General features: G+C 48.9%; 1 protein-coding gene and 1 pseudogene across 8 annotated transcripts in view; one reads left to right on the plus strand and one right to left on the minus strand.

The window, feature by feature from the left end:
• LOC105469739 (SH3 and multiple ankyrin repeat domains 2) overlaps positions 1-23,173 on the plus strand; it is a 666,868-nt gene that overhangs the window by 359,327 nt on the left and 284,368 nt on the right. The window lies entirely within an intron of this gene.
• Positions 15,691-16,749, minus strand: LOC105469736 (programmed cell death protein 10 pseudogene; annotated as a pseudogene).

Here is a 23,173-nt window from a genome sequence, read left to right on the forward strand (position 1 = left end):
GGGAAGAGGCTGTCCTGCCTTCCGGCCCTCACTGTTGCAGGCACCCAGCTCTCTCTGCTGCCACAGGCTTCCCTGCAGGGTCAGGCAGCCTCCCCACTGTGCCGCCACTCCAAGGGCCTTCCCTGAACTGCTCCCGCATCCCATTCCTCACCTTATCCTTTTCTTGGTGTGCTGTGGCCAGAATTACTTGGCCGATTTGGGGAGCTCTGTTCTTGCCTATCTCTCAGGTGATGCTGGGGACTTTATTCTCCCTGTCCACAACTTCCTCCGTCACCGCTTCACCATCTGGTGAAGAAGCCTGCTCAGTAAATAGCCACTGGCAGAACTACCCTGTTCATCAGACATGGCCTCTGCCCCAGTAAACAGGCAGGGAGGGAGCTCACATCTACACTGCATGCTGCATCATCTCTTTGATGCCACTGCTGGCCCTATGTGCAGCTATTACTGCTTTACCAAGAAGGAAACTGAGTCTCCAAGAAGTTCAGCAACATCCTCAGACCCCTACCCCAGCTAGAAAGTGGCCAGCTTGGATCTGAAGGGGGTCTGGGTGTTTCTAGCACCCTGCCCCACCTTACTGCACAGATCCCTGCAGAGTCAGGCAGGGGAGACCCAGAGGACCCCTGGTGGTGACCTGACTGCAAGAAGCAGAGGGAAGGGCAGCACGGCATATCTGAGCCCTAGCAGACCATTCTGGAAGGCTTTTGTGTTTTAATTCAGGCGAAATTCACATTAACCATTTTAAAGTACAAAATCCTGTGGCATTTGGATCCTCCTGGAGTTGTGAATTGTCACTTCTATTTAATTTGAGGACATTTCCATCACCCCAAAAAGAAACCCTATGCTCTTTAGCAGTCACTCCTCATGCCCCCCAACCCTGGCAGCCACTAATCTACTTCCCATCGCTACGGACTCCCTTTCCTGTGCATTTCCTATCAATGAAATCCTCCAGCGTGGACTTCGTGACTGGCATCCTTCCCTCAGTGCCCTGTTCTCGAGGCTCGTCCACATTGTGGCGTTGTGGTGGTGCATCGTTCCTTTTGAAGGCTGAATAGCACTTCCTTTTGTGTGTGGACCACGTTTCGTTATGTGCTCATCTGTTGAGGGACACTCGGGTTGCTCCCACCCTTCTGGCTCCATCTGTGAGTGGTGCGGCTGTGAACGTCCATGTGTAAGGATATGCTTACCTGTTTTTCCTTCTTTTGGGTGTGCCTACCAGGGAGTGGAATCGGTGGTTCATATGGTAACTCTGTGTTTAACTTTTTGAGAAACTGCCAAACTTTCTTACATTCTGGATTCTTGAGCCCAGAGAATGAGGTCAGTCTGGCTGCTGCCTGGTCCTCTCCTGGGGCTGGGCAGGACTCTGGGCTGGAAGGCAGAGGTGAGGCTCTCCCAGATGCTTAGCCCAACATCATCTCTGCAGCCAGCCTTCAGTTCCAAAGCCCAGCGCCCATGTCCATCTGTGCTTCTCTCATCTGCGTCCCCACTCTGCAACTCCTTGGGGCAGGGACCCTGTCTGATGCCTCCCCATGTCCGCCCCTGGCACACAGTAGGCCTGCCACGCCAGAGCTAGCAGAGTGGACATCACATCTCCCGGACAGCTAGTTATTTTCTAAGGAGCGCTAACCAACTCAAAATAGATTTAGAATTCCGTGTGGTTAAAAATCACCCGTCTTATGCCGTTTAAAAATTGCTTGTCATTTTGTATGCCAAGAGCTCTTCTAGCAGCCTACTTTTCCAAAATGATCGCTGATTGGAACAAAAACATTGCCACTAAAATTAGAGTGACAAAATGGAGTTGTTATGAAACAAGAAGAAAATCGACAGGTACATTTTAACAAGTGAGGAGTGATCCCTCTCTACCTGTTATGGCAGAGGGAGCGTTCCAGCCCCGTCTGTTCTGAGGGGCATTGATATCCACGTACACTGCTCTATTGTTTGATTAAACCCCTGATGCGGTTGCTTAGGAGTGGAAACTATTTTAGCGACTTAAACCAGGGCCTGGAGGTGTTTGAGGGAAATGTTCTGTAATTGGAAAGCATCAGATAAGATGGTTTCAAATTAACACAAAAATCCAAATATCCATGTCTTGAAAGAAGAGACCCCCTTCTTCCCCTCTGACTTCTCCTTCCTCTCAGCCAGAGTATCCAAGACGTGCTGCTCTTCAGAGTCCCGTCAGCCACGTGTGACAGAAAAACAACTAAAGAACATGGCTTACGTGAGACAGAGGCGTATTTCTCTGTCATATTAAAGAAGACAGAGGGCAGCAATCCAGAGCTGATACGAGGGCTTCAAATGTAGAGGGACCTGGCCTCCACCTTTCTTGCTGCTCCAACATCCTTCGTAGGCTGCCTTGCAGTTCAAGGTGGCTGCTTAGACTCCAGCCATTGTATCTGCATTCCAATAGAGGAAGAGGGAAAGGTTCAAGAAAACGTTCCCTCTTTTAAGGACATACATATTGTCCACTCTGCTTCCAATTATGGACGACCAGCCATAACATCATCTCAAAGGAGGCTGAGCTGTTGGCTTTATTCCAGATAACCTGCTATGGGTGAATAAGCTAAGAACCGATACTGGGGTAGGCAGCTGGTCACCTCTGTCACAGTACCTCCTAGGTAATGGCTTTCTTCCCATTTCCAAGGTGCTCACCCCATACAGATGTCCTCTACTTCCTCCCACTTTCAGAGCAGTTCAGGATATAAGGTATAAAATGTCATTCAAGGAAAGCGTTGGGAAGCTTTAAGTGAGAAAACAAAACTTATTTCACATACGGGGAAAATGAAGCCTGAGCTGGGGAGGGACTTGCCCCGGATGCATTTGTGCCCGCTTAATGTTACACCAGCCACCCTGGGTCTCTGGCAGGGGATTTCAGAGCCTCATGGGAGTTCTTGCTGTCTTGGGACCTCCTGGATCTCTTTGCTGAGGCTATACCTTGCCATATTAGTAAGGACACTTAGTTACAAATGACAGAAAGCAAGCCTATCCTGGCTGATGCCAAACAGAAATTTAATGGCTTTTAAGTTTAGGAATAACAGCTTCAGTCCTGGCTGGATCCAGGTGCTCAGAGAGCCTTAGGAAGCTCTCATTCTGTCTCTTCTCCCTGGTGTTCTCTGTATGAACTCCCCCATGCCGTGTGGAGGTGGTCACTGGCAGCACCAGGCTAGCATTCTGCTGTTTTAGTAGGCACACAAGAGCAAGAGTGCCTCTTTCCCAGTCACTGGACTGATTTGAATCACTGCCCATCCCTAACCCAATCATGCTGGCCAAGGGAGTGGGATGAACCCTTTGACCAGACCTGAATTGCATGCATATCTTTGGAGGGGGCTGGCCGTGCCACTCGGGGCACAAAGACTGGCACACAGACATGGGCTATAATGTTTCCCCAGGAAACAGGAAATAGATGGTAGGCAGGCCCAACTCCCTCTTCCCTTCTACCTCAGTTCTGCACCTCCCCACTTCCTGCCCTGACACTTCTCTCCTCGATCAAAACAGAACTGGTATAGTCTTCTTCCCTTGGGCTGTTGTTCAGTGACTTGTCTCTCATTAATGGATTACTTCCCCTAGGCCTATGAATCTATTGGGAGAGGGGTCATATGTAACACCTTCTCTGATTCATCAGTGCCTGCCCCGCACAGAACGTGGCATAAAACAGGTGCTAATAAATATGTGACCAACTGGATGGATGGATGGATGGATGGATGGATGATGGATGAATGGAAGAGAGAGTAGGGGGCAGGGATAAAGCACAGATGGATGTGTGAATGGATGGATAGATGTGTAGGTGGATGGATGGATGATGGATGGATGAATGCATGTGTGGATGGTAGATGCACGTGTGGATGCATTAGTGGGTGGGTGGATATGTGGGTGGATGGATGGATGGATGGATGGAAGAGAGAGTGGGAGGCAGGGATAAAGCACAGATGGATGTGTGAATGGATGGATAGATGTGTGGATGGATGAATGGATGGATGGATGGATGTGTGGATGCATGGGGTAGGTGGATCAGTGTGTGGGTAGATATGTGAGTGGATGGATGGGTGGGTGGGTGGGTGAATGGATAGATTGATAGAAGAGAGAGGGGAGGGGGGATAAAGGATGGATTGATATGTGAATGGATGGATGGATGATGGATGGATGGATGGATGCATGTAGATGCGTGGATGGGTGGATATGTGAGTGGATGGGTGGGTAGATGGATGGATGGGTGGGTGGATGGATGGATGGATGAGTAGGTGGATATGTGGGTGCATGGGTGGATGGATGGGTGTGTGGGTAGGTGTGTGGATGGATGGGTGGGTGAATGGATATATGGATAAAAGAGTGAGTGGAAGGGAGGGATAAAGGATGGCTTGATGTGTGGATGGATGGATGGATGGATGGATGGATGGATGGATGGATGGATGGGTGTGTGGGTAGATATGTGGATGGATGGGTGGGTGGGTGGGTGAATGGATAGACTGATAGAAGAGAGAGGGGAGGGAGGGAGGGATAAAGGATGGATTGATGTGTGAATGGATGGATGTGTGGATGGATGATGGATGGATGGATGGATGATGGATGGATGCATGTGTGGATGTGTGGGTGGGTGGATGGGTGGGTGGGTGGATGGGTGGATGGATGGATGGGTAGATATGTGGATGGATGGGTGGATATGTGGATGCAGGAGTGAATGGATGGGTGTGTAGGTAGGTATGTGGATGGATGGGTGGGTGAATGGATAGATGGATAAAAGAGAGAGTGGAAGGGAGGGATAAAGGATGGCTGGCTGGCTGGCTGGCTGGATGGATGGATGGGTGATAGATGGATGCATATGTGGATGCATGGGTGGGTGGGTAGATGGATGGGTGGATATATGGATGAAGGGGTAGGTATGTGGATGGATGGGTGGGTGGGTGAATGGATAGATGGATAAAAGAGAGGGGAATGGAGGGATAAAGGATGGCTTGATGTGTGGATGGATGGATGGGTGGATGCATAGACGGGTATATGGATGACTTAATAATCAGATAGTTTGAGTGATGGAAAACTTTGCTCTGTGAGTCCCACAGCTCTGATTAAATACATGCAGTTTAATGTGATATGATTTCATGTCAGCCTCTAACTTTCTTACATTTCACCCTTTTAAGAAGTGGTTTAATAGTGTGGATGATGCTGAGTCACATCCACTCACAGTGTGACCAGAGGCCCAGGACAGCTGAGTCTCTCTTTCGAGTAAGCCTGCACTGGGGCTCGGGCCTCTCTGTCTCCCTGGGTGTGGTTCTAGGGGTGACACCCTCCTGTCAAATGCATTCTGCCTGCCTGCTCTTTATTGCAGTCCGCTGAAGACCATTATGCGTCGGGCATCCATATGGTCCAACAGGCTCAGAGCCAGGCATGCTGTTGTCCAGGTCACAGGGTGCTTTCTGTGGGTGTTGTTGGCCCGAAAGCACATGGCCCCCACCCCCTTCATGAGGCTGGCTCCAGTAGGTGGCCTTTCACTGACCACTGTGAGCCCAGCCTGGTCCCGAGCAGCCCAGAGCACAGAAGGGCATGGGAGTCATGAGAATGTCCAAGTTCTGCTCCACTTCCCTGCAGAACCAGGCCCTGATGCTTCACCCACATCCACTCACCCAATCCTCAGGGCAGCACAGTTATTCTGAAGCAGCCGCACCCCTGCCAGTGAACCCTCTGTGCCCCTGTGTCCCCCGCTGTCCCATGCGGACAGGAGTTCCCATCCCACGGCCCCGTCTCAAGGATTGTTGTGTACTTGGCTGCTGTGCGTGGCAGCTGCTTCATCACTGCTGTTCGTTGGGATGCGCCTGTTGTAACTTAGACCCACCCTCCAAGGCCAGTTGGTTTTCACTCTATCCTCCACATGAAGAAACTGAGGCTCAGAGAGGTTAAGTGACTTGTTCCAGGTCGCAGAGCCAGTGAGTTCCCTTGTCACACCCTGCTCCTTCAGGTCAAGCTCCCTGTCGGGGAAAGTGGGGAGTTGGGGAGGAGTTGGAGTGGCTGGGAGGGATGTGCCCAGGTGGAAATGCAGTGTGGCCGGGCCTCATGGTGGTATGCAGGTGAGCGTGCTCCCATCACGTGGCCTGGCCACCAGCCATGACTTTGAAAAGCACAGCATCTCTCCCGCCTCCATTCTGAGTTTCTGTAACAAGGCCACCACCTGTCTGTGCTTCCCTCCTCCTCCAGGGTGAAATGAGGGCACATATTTCAGGTGGCCGCTGTAGAGGGTCAGGTGGCCTTAAGGCCCCTCACCTCATGCCTTACCAGGTGAATGTGGCTTACCTGAAAGGACCCAGGGACACCTGCCCTAAGGTAGACACTAGGCCACCCAGATGGCTCATACTGAGGAAGGAGCTATGACCTCCACTGCTTGTGGGCTCTGTGGACCTGGGGCCTGGGGTCTGTGCACCTCTGTGCTGGAGCGTCAGTCTTGTCACCCATTGGCTGGGCTTGGACTGGAGGGGCAGTACCCTGGAGTGGTCTCCAGGCACCTGGACACTTGGCACCACAGAAACCCTGATAGGAGACTCTCACCATGGCCCTCAGACCAGCTGCCCACCAACTCCAGAATACTCCAAAAGAGGTGCCCCCGCCACTGACATTCTGTCTCATTTTCTCTGCATCCTGCTGGCCTGGGGGCCCTGGATGCCACTAACGGTACCCACCCAGGGAGAACTTCTCTCTCCAGCCAGAACACTTGGGAGGTCGGCAATTAACATGGGCCCCATTTTCCTTCAGCTTAAAAATAAGCTAATTTCAGGCCACGTTTGTAAAACCGCCGAATTTTGAGAACTACCGCGTTGGCTTAGGTTTTGCTTTGTTGGAGCTTTGCTCTGTTCTATCTCCTTCAAAGATGAAATATTCATGAGATGAGCTTTGGCAGATGGAGGGAAAGAGAGCAGGAGCGAAGTCAGGGGTTCTCTGAATCCCTGGGGCACTGCAAAAAGAACCCCACGGCCGCAGATGCTGATGGAGTGGGCGGGGCCGGGGCAGCAGTCATTGAGAAAAGCCACTGGCGCTGAGAGCCACCTGCACAGTGTTGCTCCAGCTGGATGCCCAGACCAGCAGCAGCAGCCGTGAACTTGCTAGGAATGCAGAATCCCAGGCTCCACCCTGGAATCCAAAGCTCTGTGCTTGAAAAAGCCCTCCGGAGCAGCTCGGGTTTGGGGATATCTGCACGAGGACGACTGAGATCAAGGGCCACTTGTGAGGATCTTGCCACTCAACGTGGACCATGGAGCGCAGCATGGGCATGGCCACCTGGGGGCTTGTTAGGAATGCAGAACCTACCGAATGGAGCCCACCTGCTGACAAGACCCCCAGGGACTGGAACACACAGCAAAGCCGGGGAAGCCCCACACTCCGGAGGGTTTTGGAGTCTTCTCCAGAATGTGGGGGGAACAGCCCTGCATCCAGGATGAGTCAGGAGACCCGTCGAGGCGCGTCCCTCATCGGACACCCTTCACCATCATCATCATCCCACACAGACGTGGTGCCTCGTTCTGTGGGTCTGGGGAAGGCTGATGCCTCAGCTCAGGCTGCTGAAACAAAACATAGTCGAGACTGGGGCTCACACAGCAGAAATCAATTTTCTCACAGTGCTGGAGAGTGAAAGTCCCAGGTCAGGGAGCCTGCCTGGCTCATGGACACCTCCCTCGTGTGGCCAAAGGAGAGAAAGACTGGGACTGACCTATCTCTCCTAGTAAGGGCACGAATCCCATCATGGAGGCCCCACCCTCATGACCTTATCTCACCCCAGTCACCTCCCAAAGGTCCTATCACCAGATACCATCCTGTTAGAGGTTTGGGTTTCAATGTTTGAATTTGCGGGCAGGAGACGCCATTCAGTCCACAGCGGATGTCTTTGTCTCATTTGTCCAGAGACCCAGCACACTAATAGAGGAGGGTCCCACCCTCTCCTCCCAGTGGTGCCTCTCCCACCCGACCTGCAGCCTGGAAGGCCGGCACCTCCACCACCGCCCCTGGGCATTGCAGCCCCCTCAGCACATCCTCCAGGGGACTGTCACCTCCCACATTGCAGCCTTGCAAACACGGCTCTGGACCCGCCTTCTGCTGGCTCTGCTCATCCTCCAGTCTCCACCCCACAGGTCACTCCTCCCAGGAGCCTTCCCACCCCGACTACCACCCTCCAGGTTAATCCCTTCATTTGCTCCTGGGGTACCTGCAGCTTCAGCAACTGCCTTGCAGCTGGAAGCCCCCAGGCCACCGCCTAGGGACAGGTGTGCAGTGCTCAGGGGAGCAGCCACCATGGAGCCTTCTGAAGCTGCTCCCTGTGCCGCACCCTCCCACAGCGCTGTAGGGTGGGGATTCATTGAGTCCCCTCGAGGACCCTGTCTCAGGCTGAAGGTTGGCCCCCCCATGACCAGCATGCATCCTAACCTCCAGGTGCTGTGAGTCGGACCTTATTTGGGCGGGGGGAAGCATTTTTGCGAATTTTGCAAATGTAATTAAGTTAAGGATCTTGAGATGAGATCTCAGATTATCATGGCCTCCAAATCCAATGGCAGGTGACCTTAGAAGAGAAGAGAGGGGGAACAAAGGCGGGGAGCAGAAAGTCGCGTGTCAGCTTAAGAATTGCACGATTTATAAATTTAGAAAGGAGACTATTAGAAAGGGTTACAACCTGCGAGCTGGGAAGTGGGCCTCTAGCCAAAACCAGAGGCAGGCGCTTCAAGGAGGGGAGGGTGGAACGGGGCTTCATGCTGACTGCATTGGCTAAGGTTATGGCGGGTTAAGCATACTCAGCAGGTTACAGGAGGAGCTGTGAATATTCGCAAAACAGGTCCTGACACGTGCACTGAGCACACATGCATGTTACATGCGTCCCATGTTCACCTGGGGTGGAGGCTTCACATTTAAAGGCATTACAGTCAGGCTCTGTATGTCAAAAGGTGAAGCAGGAACGTAAAGCTCGGTGTGCAGCCTCTGTAAACCAGCCAGAGCCAGTCTCTCACAGGTCTGGAGGCTGGAAGTCTGAAATCAAGGTGTCTGCAGGGTGGGTTCCCACTGGAGGCTCCAAGGTAGAAGCCATCCCATGCCTTTGTCTTTGGCCAGCAGTTTCTTATCAAGAGAAAGCTACTGAAATCGGCCTCTTATCCAATCACAGTTATAGTTATAGCTGCTGGAATGGGGTCAGTTATCAGCATCTGGTGGGGCTGTGATGGTTTGATTGTCGTCCATCCCAAAGCCAGGGCTTGCTGGCAGCTAGAGGAAGAGAAAAGCCCTATGGCAGCCAGAATTCAGTTTATTTAAATGTGGGGTATGTGTGATTTCACCCTCACCTCACACAGTCTTAGGTATTGCTTACAATCTGGTCTCTTATTGCCACCAGGAGCCCATTCCATCAGTCTCACAATCTCTCCTTTAACATTAACGCTGGCCAGTTGTGGCTAAACCTCAACAGGGAGCAGCATAGTAAGATGTGCCCAACCTCCCGTCCCATCGTGGTTGGAACTCCGTTTTGCTTTTTCATTTTTTGTTTTTGAGATGGAGTCTTGCTCTGTAGCCCAGGCTGGAGTACAGTGGTGCCATCTGGGCTCACTGCAACCTCCACCTCCCGGGTTCAAGCAATTCTGCCTCAGCCTCCCAAGTAGCTGAGATTACAGGCACCTGCCACCATGCCCGGCTAATTTTTGTATTTTTAGTGGAGACTGGGTTTCACCGTGTTGGCCAGGCTGCTCTTCAACTCCTGACCTCAAGTGATCTGCCTGCTTCAGCCTCCCAAAGTGCTGGGATTACCGGCGTGAGCCACCACGCCCTGCCAGAACTCAGTTTTTAAGGCTTCTGTGGTGTCCCCTTGGTCCAGTCAGTTGGGGGCTTAGCTCTCACATGTGAAGATGGAGGCAGAAGTTGGAGGGATACGGCCACAAGCCAAGGACTGCTGAGGGATGCCAGCAGACCCAGAGGCTGGGAGAGAGGCTTGGGGCAGATTCTTCCTGGGAGCCTCTGTTACCGGCAGGGGGCGGGGGGGTGTCCTTGTTCTTAGAGCTCCTCAGATGGTGGCGGGCGGCTTCCAAGATGGCGGCAAGCCTCTTGTTCTCTGACCTGGGGTTCTTGGCCTCACGGATTCCACGGAATGGAATCTTGGGCCATGCAGTGAGTGTTACAGCTCTATTCAGCTCCATTAGGATGAACCCCAGGCACTTAGCCCACACGGGAACAATGGCGAGCCTGTAGCTCCACTGGGAGCAGCAATGGGCCCTGCCTTGATGGATCAGAAGTGCAGCAGACACCCTGCCGGATCTGGAGGGGTGGAAGCCAAGGGCGGGTCTGGGACGGCGAGTGAAAGCTCACCTCGAGCTGTAACAAATACGGACCGGAAGAGTGTGCAGTTGCAAGATTTAATTGAGTGAAAACAGAGCTCCCATACAATGGGAGGGGACCCCAAGGGGGTAGCCGTTGCCAGTTCGAATGCCTGGGTTTATATCTCAATCATCGTCCCTCCCGCTGTGCTCTCAGGCGATAGATGATTGGCTGTTTCTTGACCTACTGTTTTTGCCTAATTAGCACTTTAATGAGCTCTCTTTACTATCTCATTGGTCGGATGTGAGCTAAGTTGCAAGCCCCGTGTTTAAAGATGGCTGTGGTCACCTTCCCAGCTAGGCTTAGGGATTCTTAGTCAGCCTAGGAAATTCCAGCTAGTCCTGTCTCTCACCTCCAGAAGGCGCCCGCCCTACAGACACTGTGATCTCAGACTTCCAGCCTCCAGAACTGAGAGAATGAATGTCTGTCGTCCAGGCCTCCCGGTCTGGGATCATTTGGGCCACTCCTGCAGGCTTATGAGATGGTGTGTCGGGGGACCCCACCCACGCGTTCTGGGATCCTCTAGAAGGACTCACAGGACTCGATATAGAATCATCCTCTTGTCTAAGGTTTATAAGAGTGCCACAGCTCAGGCGGAGTCTGCAGGCATCCATGGGCAGATTGAAGCCCCCCTCCTTCCTCTCTCCTGCGAGGGGACACAGCACATTCCCCACCCACCAGGAAAAAATGCAGCCACATGTATGAAATATTCCTCCCTAGGGAAGCCCGTCACGTAGGCACCCTCTGCCTGGCACGTGCCACAATTCCCAACTCCTGGCAGGAAAGCTGGAGTTTTGCTTGCATAAACCACAATGTTGGCTCAACACGCCATGGGAGCTGCTGCCGCAGGGCTGGGTGTCCAGGCCTCTCCATGTAGGGGACATTTCAGCTGCCAGATGCCAGCTAGGGGCCAGCCCTGCAGGCAGGATTTTCTCAGGGCAGCAGCCACAGGCCTGCTGTGCTCACTCTTATCTGCGTGGGTTGATGTGGTTGTTATCCCTTTTTACAGATAAGGAAACTGAGGCTAGAGAGTGCAAGCCCCTTACTCAGGGTCAGCCAGCTCATAAGTGGCAGAACTGGGATTCAAACCCAGGGAGTCCAGCTCCTAACACTGCTGTTAACCCTCCCGCTCCCTGCCTCTCCTGCTCAGGGCAGGGGCTCAGTAGATAGTTGTCTGCTAAAGGGACGCATGGAGGAATAAAAATAAGAATAGTTACATTTATTAAGCATTTATTACCTGCCAGCCTTTGACCTTCACACGACTCCCCTCCATAATCCTTGCCAAACGTCCAATGTGATGGAAACCACTAGTGCCCCATTTTGCAGACGTGGGCACGAGGGCCTGGGGAGGTGGAGCGGTTGGCCCAGGAGATTTGGAGCCTGGGTCTGAGCCCAGGGTCTGCTCTATGTATCCGGCCTCTTTCGTAACATGCTGTGCTGGTCTACATAAGAGAAGCTGCAGATCTGTGTAAAGGTGAGCTTAGAGGACACATTCTCAGAAACACAAAGCAGCTTACAAAGCGAAATTCCGTATGTCAGAATATGTTCAAGGCTGCGTGGCGACTGAGATGATAGGGGTGTGGGGCTGCCTGGTCCCCAGAGTGTGCAACTGAGGCCCTGCCCTCAGCAGCTCCAAGCCTCCCCACCTCCCCCTGCTAGTGGCAGAAAGCAGGACCCAGCATGATGCTGTGGAACCTGCCTGGACCCCAGAGAGGGCAGTATGGGTTGTGAGACTAGTTAGAGAGGTAGCCACAGCCCCTGCCCATACAGCTGGAGGGAAGGAGTGTGCAGGGGGCAGTGGATTCAGATGCCTGTTCCTGGGAGAGGGCGACAAGGACAGAGGGTGTGCTCTGTGTCAGGCAGCGTGAAGACTTCGCCTGCTAACCGGGGCTCTTCTCTGGCTCACCTGCCATCTATCCCAGGCCCAGCACAGTGCCCAGCCCCCAGGATCAGTGAGTGCTCCTGGAACCCTTATTATCCCCATTTCTGCAAATGTGCCTTCAAGGTTTCCCATCAGAGCCTGGACATTCAGGAAAGGAGCATTCCCTGGCTGGAGGGTAGAAGAGAGACCTTCTGCCTGGGGTCTGGAAGGTTCTCTGCCTTGCTGTGGGAACCTGTGTCTGGGGGAACTGGGGATGTCTCCTGCACCTGCTCACCCAGGGGCTGCAGCTGTCACCCTGAACCTGCTGCGGCCAGTGAGGAAACGAGCTCAGAACAGCAGGGCCATCTCCCCAAGATCGCAGAGGCCCTCAGCCCCAGGACGTCCGCAGGGCCTGGGGCTGGGTGAAGTGGCTAAGTCACAGGCTTGACTTCCTGCACAGGCATAGCTGGGAGGGCTGGGTATTCAAGAGCTGGGCAACGGAAAGCCATCCTGTAAGATGGAAATAAACTTGTATTTCCAACAATCAGAGAGTGATGCAAAAGTGGCCCCACGATGGCCCCCGCACTGGGAGGCCCTTCCGGAAGCCGCGGCGTTGGGGGACCTGCTGGCCCGGTGTGCTCCCTCCCTTGGCCCATGGCTCGCCTGGTAGGAGCGGACTCTCTGCCCCGCGTCTCCGCTCGTGGCCACTAGATGGCAGCCGCGGGGTGCGGCGCCGACGGCGGCCTCCAGGAGCAAGTCCCTTCCGCGCGAGGGAGGCGGGTTCCCAGGAGAACCTGCCGGGCCCTGCGCCCAGAATCTCCGCTGTGGTCCCACTGCCCCCACTGCAGACCGGGGCCAGGGCCGGGGACGCTCCTGGAAAACCACCGGCTCTGCCTGGGTTCCCACAGAGCACCAGAGAGGCCAAGAGGTTGGACGCTCACGGCGCAGGGATGGGATGAGGGGTCCGGGACGCCCCCTGCACACACTCTTTTCTGCAGGAAGCCCCTGGAGGGTGGATACCCCAGGAAGAAGGCCGCTTGCGCGCCGGGCGCAGTGGCTCACACCTGTAATCCCAGCGCTTTGGGAGGCCGAGGCGGGTGGATCACCTGAGGTCAGGAGTTCAAGACCAGCCTGGCCAACATGGTGAAACCCCGTCTCTACTAAAAATACAAAAATTACCCAGGCATGGTGGCGCACACCTGTAATCTTAGCTACTAAGGAGGCCGAGGCAGGAGAATCACTTGAACCCAGGAGGCAGAGGTTGAAGTGAGCTGAGATTGCACCACTGCACTCCAGCCTGGGCAACGGAGTGAGACTCTGTCTCAAACACACACACACACACAAAATATCTTTAATAGATGTAAGACAGTTTATCTCTTTCTTCCTAGGAGATTTCTGGAAGTTTTGCAACTTTTAGAGAATCAGTTTATTTTACGTAAATTGTCAAATTTATCTTAGACTTCTTCATAGTATTTCCTCATTATCTGTTTAAAGTGGACCCTGTATTGATACCATCTCTTTTAGTAATTTGTGTCTTCTCTCTTTATTTCTTTGTCAGTCTTACTAAAATTTTATCAATTTTATTGATCTTTTCAAAGAACTACCTTTGAGCTTCATTAAGTTTTCTCCTTTCTCCCTGTGCTTTTAGCTTATTGATGGCTGTCTTTATTTTGTTATTTTCTTCCTTGTCCATGCTTTGAGTTGATTTTGTTCTTTTTCTATTTTTTTGACTCCGGCTGTGGTTTATCTTGATGAATAATCTGTGGATATTGAAAAGAACGTATATTATGCTCCTTATTGTTGAGTGCGGTGTTCTTTAAAGGTCAGTTCGGTCCTTTTGATGGTATTTTAAAGTGTTTATAGCCTTGCTGACTTGTCCTCTGTTGTTGATTGCCGAGAGCATGGGAATGTGGAAATTTTCCAGTATCATTGTGTGCCTGTCCTTTTTTTTTTTTTTTTTTTAACAGATCTGTCAGTTTCTGCTTTGTGCTTGTTGTTTGTTTTGTTTTGAGACAGAATCTCACTCTGTCACCCAGGCTGGAGTGCAGTGGCATGATCTTGGCTCACTGCAACGTCCATGTCTTGGGTTCAAGTGATTCTCCTGCCTCAGCCTCCCAAGTAGCTGGGATTACAGGAACCTGCCACCACACCCAGCTTATTTTATTTTTTTAGTATAGGTAGGATTTCATCATGTTAGCCAAGCTGGTCTCAAACTCCTGACCTCAGGTGATCTACCTGCTTCGGCTCCCCGCAAGGGGCTGGGATTACTTGTCTGAGCCACCGCACCCGGCCTGCTTCATGTAGTTTGAAGTTCCAGTGTTAGGTTGTAGGTTTATGCTGGCATTAGGTATTATTATACTGGTTAGGTTATTCAGGACTGGCATGTCTTCTTGGAGAACTGATTTTTTTTATCATTATTCAACGTTCCTACTTATCCCTGGCAATTTTCCTTGTACTTGAGACTACTTTGATATTAATATACCAGCTCTAGCTTTCTTTGTATTAGTGTGTATATATCTTTTTCTATCTCTTTGTTTTTAACCTCCCTATGTTGTTATACATAAATTTGATTCCTTATAGACTGCCTGTCATTGGGTAGTTTTCTGAAAGTCCACCTGATTGAGAGGCCAAGGGGCGAGGGATTGCTTGAGGCCAGGAGTTCAAAACCAGCCTGGATAAGAAAGTGAGACCACGTCTCCACAAAAAAAAATAATAATAATAAATAAGTCAATTTTTTTCTGATTTTTCCCTTTATTTTATAATTGAAAAATGAAACCACTTAACGTGAACGCTTGATACATAATTTCCTTAAAACTTCTCTATGGTGAAATAAAACTGTACCTAGTTGAAGAGTATATAGAATATTAACACTCATGACAATTTCAATCCAACCGTTGACATAGCTTCAAAGTACTATTAATTGTGGCTATTTTTTGGGAAAAAGAAATGTGTAAAGCTTATGAGGGCCCAGTATACGAAAGGCTTAATTTTTAAGAGTCAAATCTACATTTGTCACAAGAGTTCAAAAAGTGACATTATAGTGCGGAAACACTAGAAAATGCCATCTCTTACTCATAAGTCTTTTAAAACAGGTTGGAAATCATATAAAAATACTCAGTACCTTGTAAGTAATAATTAACAAAAATATTTCCATTGACTAGTCTGTGTCCAAAGTGATGAAGGACAAAAATAGAAATTCTTGTTTCTTTATTATTTGATAAACTGCTGACAAGCTCCCATTAGAAGTTTTTTAGACATTACACCAAGTTGTCTTGGTCTTCTGATCATATATATATATGTATACACACACACACACACACACACACACACACACACACACATTTTTTTCAAGCAAAGAAATGTTTAACAGATGTAAACTATTTATTGAATATTTGCCACAAATATTGTTAAATACATTATCTTGTAGCATATCGCTTTCAAGTTAAAATGTCAGAAACAAACACCAATATTTACAATTCTTTTAAGGAATGTTATATAATGACACATTCAGGCGTAAATTCTTTTGGCTTATAATTCTTAAAAGAATGATAATAGCAAAAGTGATGCAAAATCTTCAGTGTGAGATTATGATTAAGCTACATTTTACAAAAATATGGTGTAAGATGGCAATAATCCCATTCAGAGTCCTGGATTAGATCCCTTCAGGAGGGACTGATAATTTATACAGTCAAACTTTAAAATTTACAGATAATGGCAGTTCAATAATGCCACTGAGAAGTACATCTCTTAACATACAACTTTCAGGCCACAGTTTTGAAGGTCTGAAGTATTAAGTTGGTTTGATGAATTAGTCGGTTGGCACTTACGAACACATTTATTGCCTTGCCATCTTTAAAATACATTTTCAGAGTATCACTGAAACTTTTGGAGTACTTTACAAATGCTTTCTTTTTGTATTCAAGTGCCCTGCGGTTCTGGTATTGATATTTCTTGAAGACATTATTCACCGTATCAAGAAGTTCTTTTATTGCACTAGCTATATCCTTGATTGTCTGCAGAAACCTCACTCTGTCATTGATCTCATCTGGGATCTTACTGAGAATTTGTTTAAGTGCTCGTGCCTTTTCATTTAGGTCTTGGAATTCTGGCTCTGGCCACTCAATCATATACTCTTCTATATCATCGGCTGCCATGCGAAGAAGGGACTCCATGAAGTTAGCTTCTACACTTTTTTCCTCTAAAATTTTCATAATGATGTCTTGTGTAAGACCTGGATTTTCTTTTTCAGTCTTAATGAAAGTGGCTCTCAGTGTCTGGGCTGCAGACAGATTTACTCGTTCTAGCTCTTTAAACACAGGATACATGACTGCAGAGAGGGGCGTAGAAACCATGGATGTGGTCTCAGCTTCATTCTTCATCTCTTCCATTGTCATCCTCATTCAAAAGCCAACTACAGTTGAAAAAGCAGTGCTAAAATGCAGAGGAATCTTCATTCACTGCAATATTTCTTCTCTTTTTTGGTGATAAAAGAGTTGGACACAGAACACACACTGATCAGCAACTGAGGCACTGACTTCACTTCTCACCTTTGCAGCCCTCGTCAACTCCCGGATCAATTCACTCCCAAGTCAGATTTTTAAATAAAAAAATAAAACTCCATCTGGTAATCTATTTTATTTGATGTGTTTAGAGCATTTAAATTTAATGTTATTATTCATGTGTTGGTATTTATGTCTACCATTTTATTTATTTTCCATTTGTTTTCTTTGCATGTTATTCTCTATTTTCCTTTCCTGATAATTTTTGGATTACTATTTGACTAGTTACTTTTCCATTTTAATTTAATTATGGAGGCTTTAAAAAAATTATATAGCTTTTTTTTTTTTTTTTTTTTTTTTTTTTTTGAGACAGAGTCTCTGTCAGTTGCCCAGGCTGGAGTGCAGTGGCACGATCTTGGCTCACCGCAAGCTCTGCCTCCTGGGTTCACACCATTCTCCTGCCTCAGCCTCCCAAGTAACTGGGACTGTAGGTACCTCCACCACACCTGGCTATTTTTTTTTTTTTTTTTTGTATTTTTAGTGGAGATGGGGTTTCACCATGTTAGCCAGGATGGTCTTGATCTCTTGACCTCATGATCCACCCACCTCGGCCTCCCAAAGTGCTGGGATTACAGGCATGAGCCACCGCGCCTGGCCGCTTTTTTTTTTTTTTTCCATTAAAGCATTTAGTCTGGTATTTCAATACACATATGTAGCTTTTCACAGTTTACTTAATGCTTTACCACTACAAGTAGAACGTGGAAACCTTACCACCATATAGATTGCTTTATTCTCTCCATTTTGTGGTGTAGCTATCACGTGTATTAAACCCACATATATTGAAGGTACTGTCATAAAATATAATAATGTTTACTTCAACCACCATAGATGTTTTCAAGAATGTAAGAAGTAAAGTATAGTCTATTAAAAGATATTGCCCATTTTGTCTGTACTTCCTTTATTCCTGACTTTCAAAGGTTCTTTCTGGTTTCATGTACATTCCATTCCAAGCATTATCTTTGGCATTCCTCTTAAAGTTGGCCTGCTGGCCGCAGATGTTCTTGGTTTTGCTTCATCTAAAAATGTCTTGATTTAACCTTTATTCCTGAAGGATATTTTCGCTGGGTATAGAATCCTGCATTTGCAGTATTTTAAAAATACTGTTCCACTTCCTTCTGACCGCTATGGTTCAGATGAGGAATCTGCAGTCATTCCCTTGGTTGTTCTTCTGTATGAAACGTGTCATTTTTCTCTAGCTGCTTTCAGTGTATATTTTTTTCACGTTTAGTCTTCAGCAATTTGATTTTGACATGTTTGGGAATGGATTTTTTGAGCTAATCCTGTTTAGGATGCATAGAGCCTCTTGAATTCATTAAGTTTATGTGCTTTTCTCTCCCACTTGTTCAGATTGGATAATTTCTAAGGATCTGTCTTCACGGTCACTATTTTTTTCTCTGTCTTCTCTACATTCTGCTTTTGACACATCTAGTAATTTTTTTTTTCATTTATATTGTTTCCCTTGAGAGTTGGTGTGTTTCTAGTTCTTGGTATGCTGAGTAAATGAAGCCTGTATCATGGACGTTTGGAATATTTTGTTAAGATACTCTGGGTCTTGATTAAACCTGATGGAAAAGGTTAACTTGAGCACTTGGTTGAGATCAAGTCCCAAATTCCTTTTATAGGACTTTTATGAGTTGTGTTTCCAGTGTCAAATGAGCTTCAAAACCCTTTGCTTGCAATTGAGATCTGCCCCACATGTGCACAGACACTGGCCAAACTTGGAGATGGTGGTGGTTTTTATCTCTTAGTTCTTTTCTCAATATCATTGATACACTGTTTAAGGTCAGATCCACCTGTGCACAACTTGGAGCTGAGCCTAGAAGTTCATCTACCGCTTCACACAATCCCTGTTCTGCTCCCTCCTCACTACAGTCTCCCTGACATTTTCCATGTCCATGGAGACCCCTTTATCAGGCTTGTGGATGAAAAACTGGGACCTTAATTTCCCTGCTTTGCCATAAACTTACTGCACATGGATCTTCATCCATGGTCAAGTGGCAGAAAAAGAGAGAGAGGCCAAAAGCAAAGGAGATTCCTCCACGTATGTGGACCACAGCTCCTCTGGCCAGAAAGAAGGATCCCCCTCCTCCGGAGTTTTAGATGCCTGCCCAGCCTCCACCACCACAGGATTGCTTGAGGCTGTGGATGGGAGAAAATGCAATAAAGAATGAAAGGGAAGATCTCCCATGTTCTCTGAACCCTGGGGCTCCCTTTTCTTGAAGCTCTTTTTATCCACACTTGTTATTCACATGTGACTTTCAGGCTACCTTTGAGTCCCAGCCAAGTGACACCCCAAGGGAAAAAATGGGAAACTCACAGCTTCTTTTTCTTATTATTATACTTTAAGTTCTAGGGTACATGTGCACAACATGCAGGTTTGTTACATATGTATACACGTGCCATGTTGGTGTGCTGCACCCTTTAACTCGTCATTTACATTAGGTATATCTCCTAATGCTATCCCTTCCCCTTCCCCTCTCCCCACAATAGGCCCTGGTGTGTGATGTTCCCCTTCCTGTGTCCAAGTGATCTCATTGTTCAATTCCCACCTATGAGTGAGAACATGCGGTGTTTGGTTTTCTGCTCTTGCGATAGTTTGCTGAGAATGATGGTTTCCAGCTGCATCCATGTCCCTACAAAGGACACGAACTCATCCTTTTTTATGGCTGCATAGTATTCCATGGTGTATATGTGCCACATTTTCTTAATCTAGTCTGTCACTGATGGACATTTGGGTTGATTCCAAGTCTTTGCTATTGTGAATAGTGTCACAATAAACATATGTGTGCATGTGTCTTTATAGCAGCATGATTTATAATCCTTTGGGTATATACCCAGTAATGGGATGGCTGGGTCAAAAAACTCACAGCTTCTTTAGTGGTACTTGGAATTCTGCTTTTCTTCTCCAATTTGCCTGCTACTCTTTATTTTTCAGACTCCACAGATAACGGCATCTGTCCAGGTTTACTAGCTGCCTTAACTAGGGAAACAGAGTGTGGTGTGTGTACTCCATCTACCCTGGAACTAGAACTGCTTTTGCTGAGCTTCTTAAATCTGTACATTCATTTCTTTCATAAAATTCGGGAAGTTTCTATTTATTATTTCTTAAAATATTTTTTTCTGCCTTGTTCTCTGTGACTCTGATTATCCAATCCTTAAATTTTTTGTAATACTGTCCTTGGGAACCCTGACACTGTCTTTTTTTTTCAGTCTTTTTTTCTTTCTTCTTCAGATGAGACAAAAGTCATTGATTTGTCAAGTTCCTTGAGTCTTTTCTTTGTCACCTTTATCTTAGTAAGACTGTCCATTGGATTTTTTGAGGTATTGTATTTCTCAACTCTAAAATTTTCATTTGGTTCCTATTTATGAAAATGTTCGGCTGGGCGCGGTGGCTCACGCCTGTAATCCCAGCACTTTGGGAGCCTGAGGCAGGCAGATCACGAGGTCAGGAGATTGAGACCATCCTGGCTAACACAGTGAAACCCCGACTCGACTCAAAATACAAAAAATGAGCTGGGCGCAGTGGCGGGTGCCTGTAGTCCCAGCTACTCGGGAGGCTGAGGTAGGAGAATGGCGTGAACCCAGGAGGCAGAGCTTGCAGTGAGGCGAGATCGCACCACTGCACTCCAACCTAGGTGACGAGCGAGACTCCGCCTCAAAAAATATATATATATGTTCACCACATTTACCTTTCCTTGTTGAAATAGTTACAATAGTGGCATTAAAGTCATTGCCTCCTAATTCCAGCATCTGCACCATCTCAAGCCTGCTATCTCTTGCCTTTTCTCTTGAGAATGGGTCATATTTTCCCAGGAATTTTGGATTGTTTGCTTGATATTGTGAGTATTACCTTGTGTAGATGGTGGGTTCTGATATATTCCTCTGGAGAATGTTTGTGATTTGTTTGAGCCGACAGTTACTATGATTAGACTCAGACTGGAAGCTCCATCTCACCTTCAGTGGTTAAAGCCTCAGATCACTCAGCTTTTGCTCCACTCCTTCGGGCCTGTCCTACACATGCATGATTCAGGATCAGCCTGGGACTTTTGCTGATGCACACCCAGAACGGGGGACTCCCTTCCTCCGGCTTTTCTCCCTCCAGGGCTTTCCTCTCACTCCCCAGTTCCCCTACAGTTGCCTGCATTTCTTCCCCTGAATCCTTCAGCCTGAAAGATGGCAGCCGTCCTGGAGTTTTAGCTGCCTGTGCCACGTGGCTGTGTGTCTGCAGCAGGCCCTCAGGACAAAGCGCCCGTAAAATGCAAACTAATGCCTGAGCCCATCCGACTGCTCTCATCTACTCTTGGGAACCCTCAGGTCACCGTGTGTGCGATGGGGAGATTCGTTGCTGTTTCTGTTGTGCAGTGTTCTGATTGCTGTCAGTGGGGGGTTCTGCAGCGTCTTAACAGCAGCACTCTCCAGTGCTGGCTTTTAATTTGAAACTTTTCCAAGAGCTTTTCTCCACTTCACTGTTAAGCAGCAGGGCTGGTGGGAGGGGGGTCACCGGCTTATTCTGCACTAGTGGTTTTCACATTCACGGTCACTCCATCTGTGTAGGTGCGAGCATTTCACATGGAGATGCAGACAATTGTGTTTTAAACAGTGTCCTTCTTTTGGTTTGTCTGCACCTTAACAGTTAGAAGGAATTATATTGGGGGTGGGTATACCGAAAGTTTCTAATATCTGTGTATTGTATTTCTTGGCAACATAGGGGTGGCATTAGAAAATGTTTATTTTAAAGGTGGACGGTTGGATCTGAGGTCATTAGGAGCTGATAGACTAGATGTTGACGAGGCCCCCTTTGGGCACTGGCCCTCCCTGATTCTAGGGAGTGTCTCTTCCTGCCCTCCTGCCAGCAGTCCCTCCAGGGAGCACCAGACATTAGCCAGGCACCCACCATGGTTATGGGGACGGGCAGGGAACAGTCCCCTTTTCTGGTTAGTGGATGTTCACCCGTGACTTGCTCACTCTTGCCAAAAGGACCTTGTGTCTGGGGATTCCATCCATGGGGCACATGCGGCACTGGTGGCTTTCAGAACAGCAGTGTCTCTTGGTGACTTACGTCTGGGCGAGGCCACCTCAGTGCACGGTTTGTCTGTGGTAGGTGTCCTGGAAGCAACTCAGAGTTCCTGGGAACAGGAAGAGCCTCCAGGCAGTGTGGTGCAATGGGCTGAGAAATGAACTGGGAGCCAAGACCCAGGTTCCTTCTCTGCTGTGTGACCTCGGGCAAGTCATGTGACTTCTTCAGTTTTCCTGACTAGGAAGTGTATAGGTTGGATAACCCAGTTTCTGCTCCACTGTTCCATATAGCAGTGCAATCTCCTGCCTCCTTCCCTCTCCTCTTTTTTCCTCTAACATTTAGTATTTTCCGTGTATACATACACACATTCACATATGTGCACACACACATGTGCTCACACATGTGTGCTGTATGTACATCATATGTGCATGTATGCACACGTACACTACACATACAGGCACCATGCAGCATGCATGCCCACATGTGGACACACATGCACACAACATGCATATGCAGCATGCATGCATACATGGACACTCACAAACATGCATACTGCAATACACATACCATGTGGCATACATGCACACATGCCTATTCACATGTATGCACACTATACATATGTGCAGCATGCATGCACACACATATACATACTCATGTGCACACACATGCTGTTGTCTCTGCTACTCAGCATGGAGTCGGGGCCTGGGGACGTGGAGGGAGGGCCAGGTCAGCCCCACCCAAACAGTGCTATCTCCAATGCAAGCCCAGTGGCCACCAGCAGTGCCAGGTCTAAAGGCTGCCCTGGAAATAGGCTTCCAAATCCCAACACTGGTCTGTAAGCCAGTCTTCAATTACTCAGCTGTCCTGTCAGGATGTGACAAGGAAACACGGCCCCCATGGCTCCTGGCCTTGGTTGATTAGGAGCCTGAGAACGTCAGACCCTGAAAGGACTTTTCCACCAGCAGAAAACAGGACTGTGTTCTCTGGGTAGCCAGCTGCTGACTGCCGGGGTCCCTCCCATCCCCGCTGCCCAGGGCTCCAGGGCCAGCTCTGGAGAGCAGGGCAATGCTAAGCACAGCACCGAGCCCCACCTCCCCACCTGCCACCTCCCCGTGCACTTGCTGCAAGTTCTGCCACAGGTTTCCACTTCAGGGTGGTGCACCCCACCCAGCCCTTCAGTCTCCTACCTCTGTGAACCCAAGCGGAGTCTCACCACCTCGGGCTTGTCCCCATGCAGCCCAGTCCCCAGTCACTTGTGGGGACCATGGATGAGCCAGGGGAAGAGACAGCAGGGAGTGCAGGGGTGGAGGGAGGGGAGTGCAGGGGTGGAGGGAGGGGAGTGCAGGGGTGGAGGGAGGGGAGTACAGTGGTAGAGGGAAACAGACAAGCCACCCTCATCCCCAGGGGCAGCGGCAGAGAGAT

Source organism: Macaca nemestrina, chromosome 12, assembly GCF_043159975.1.
Source record: "Macaca nemestrina isolate mMacNem1 chromosome 12, mMacNem.hap1, whole genome shotgun sequence".
NCBI lineage: Eukaryota > Metazoa > Chordata > Mammalia > Primates > Cercopithecidae > Macaca > Macaca nemestrina.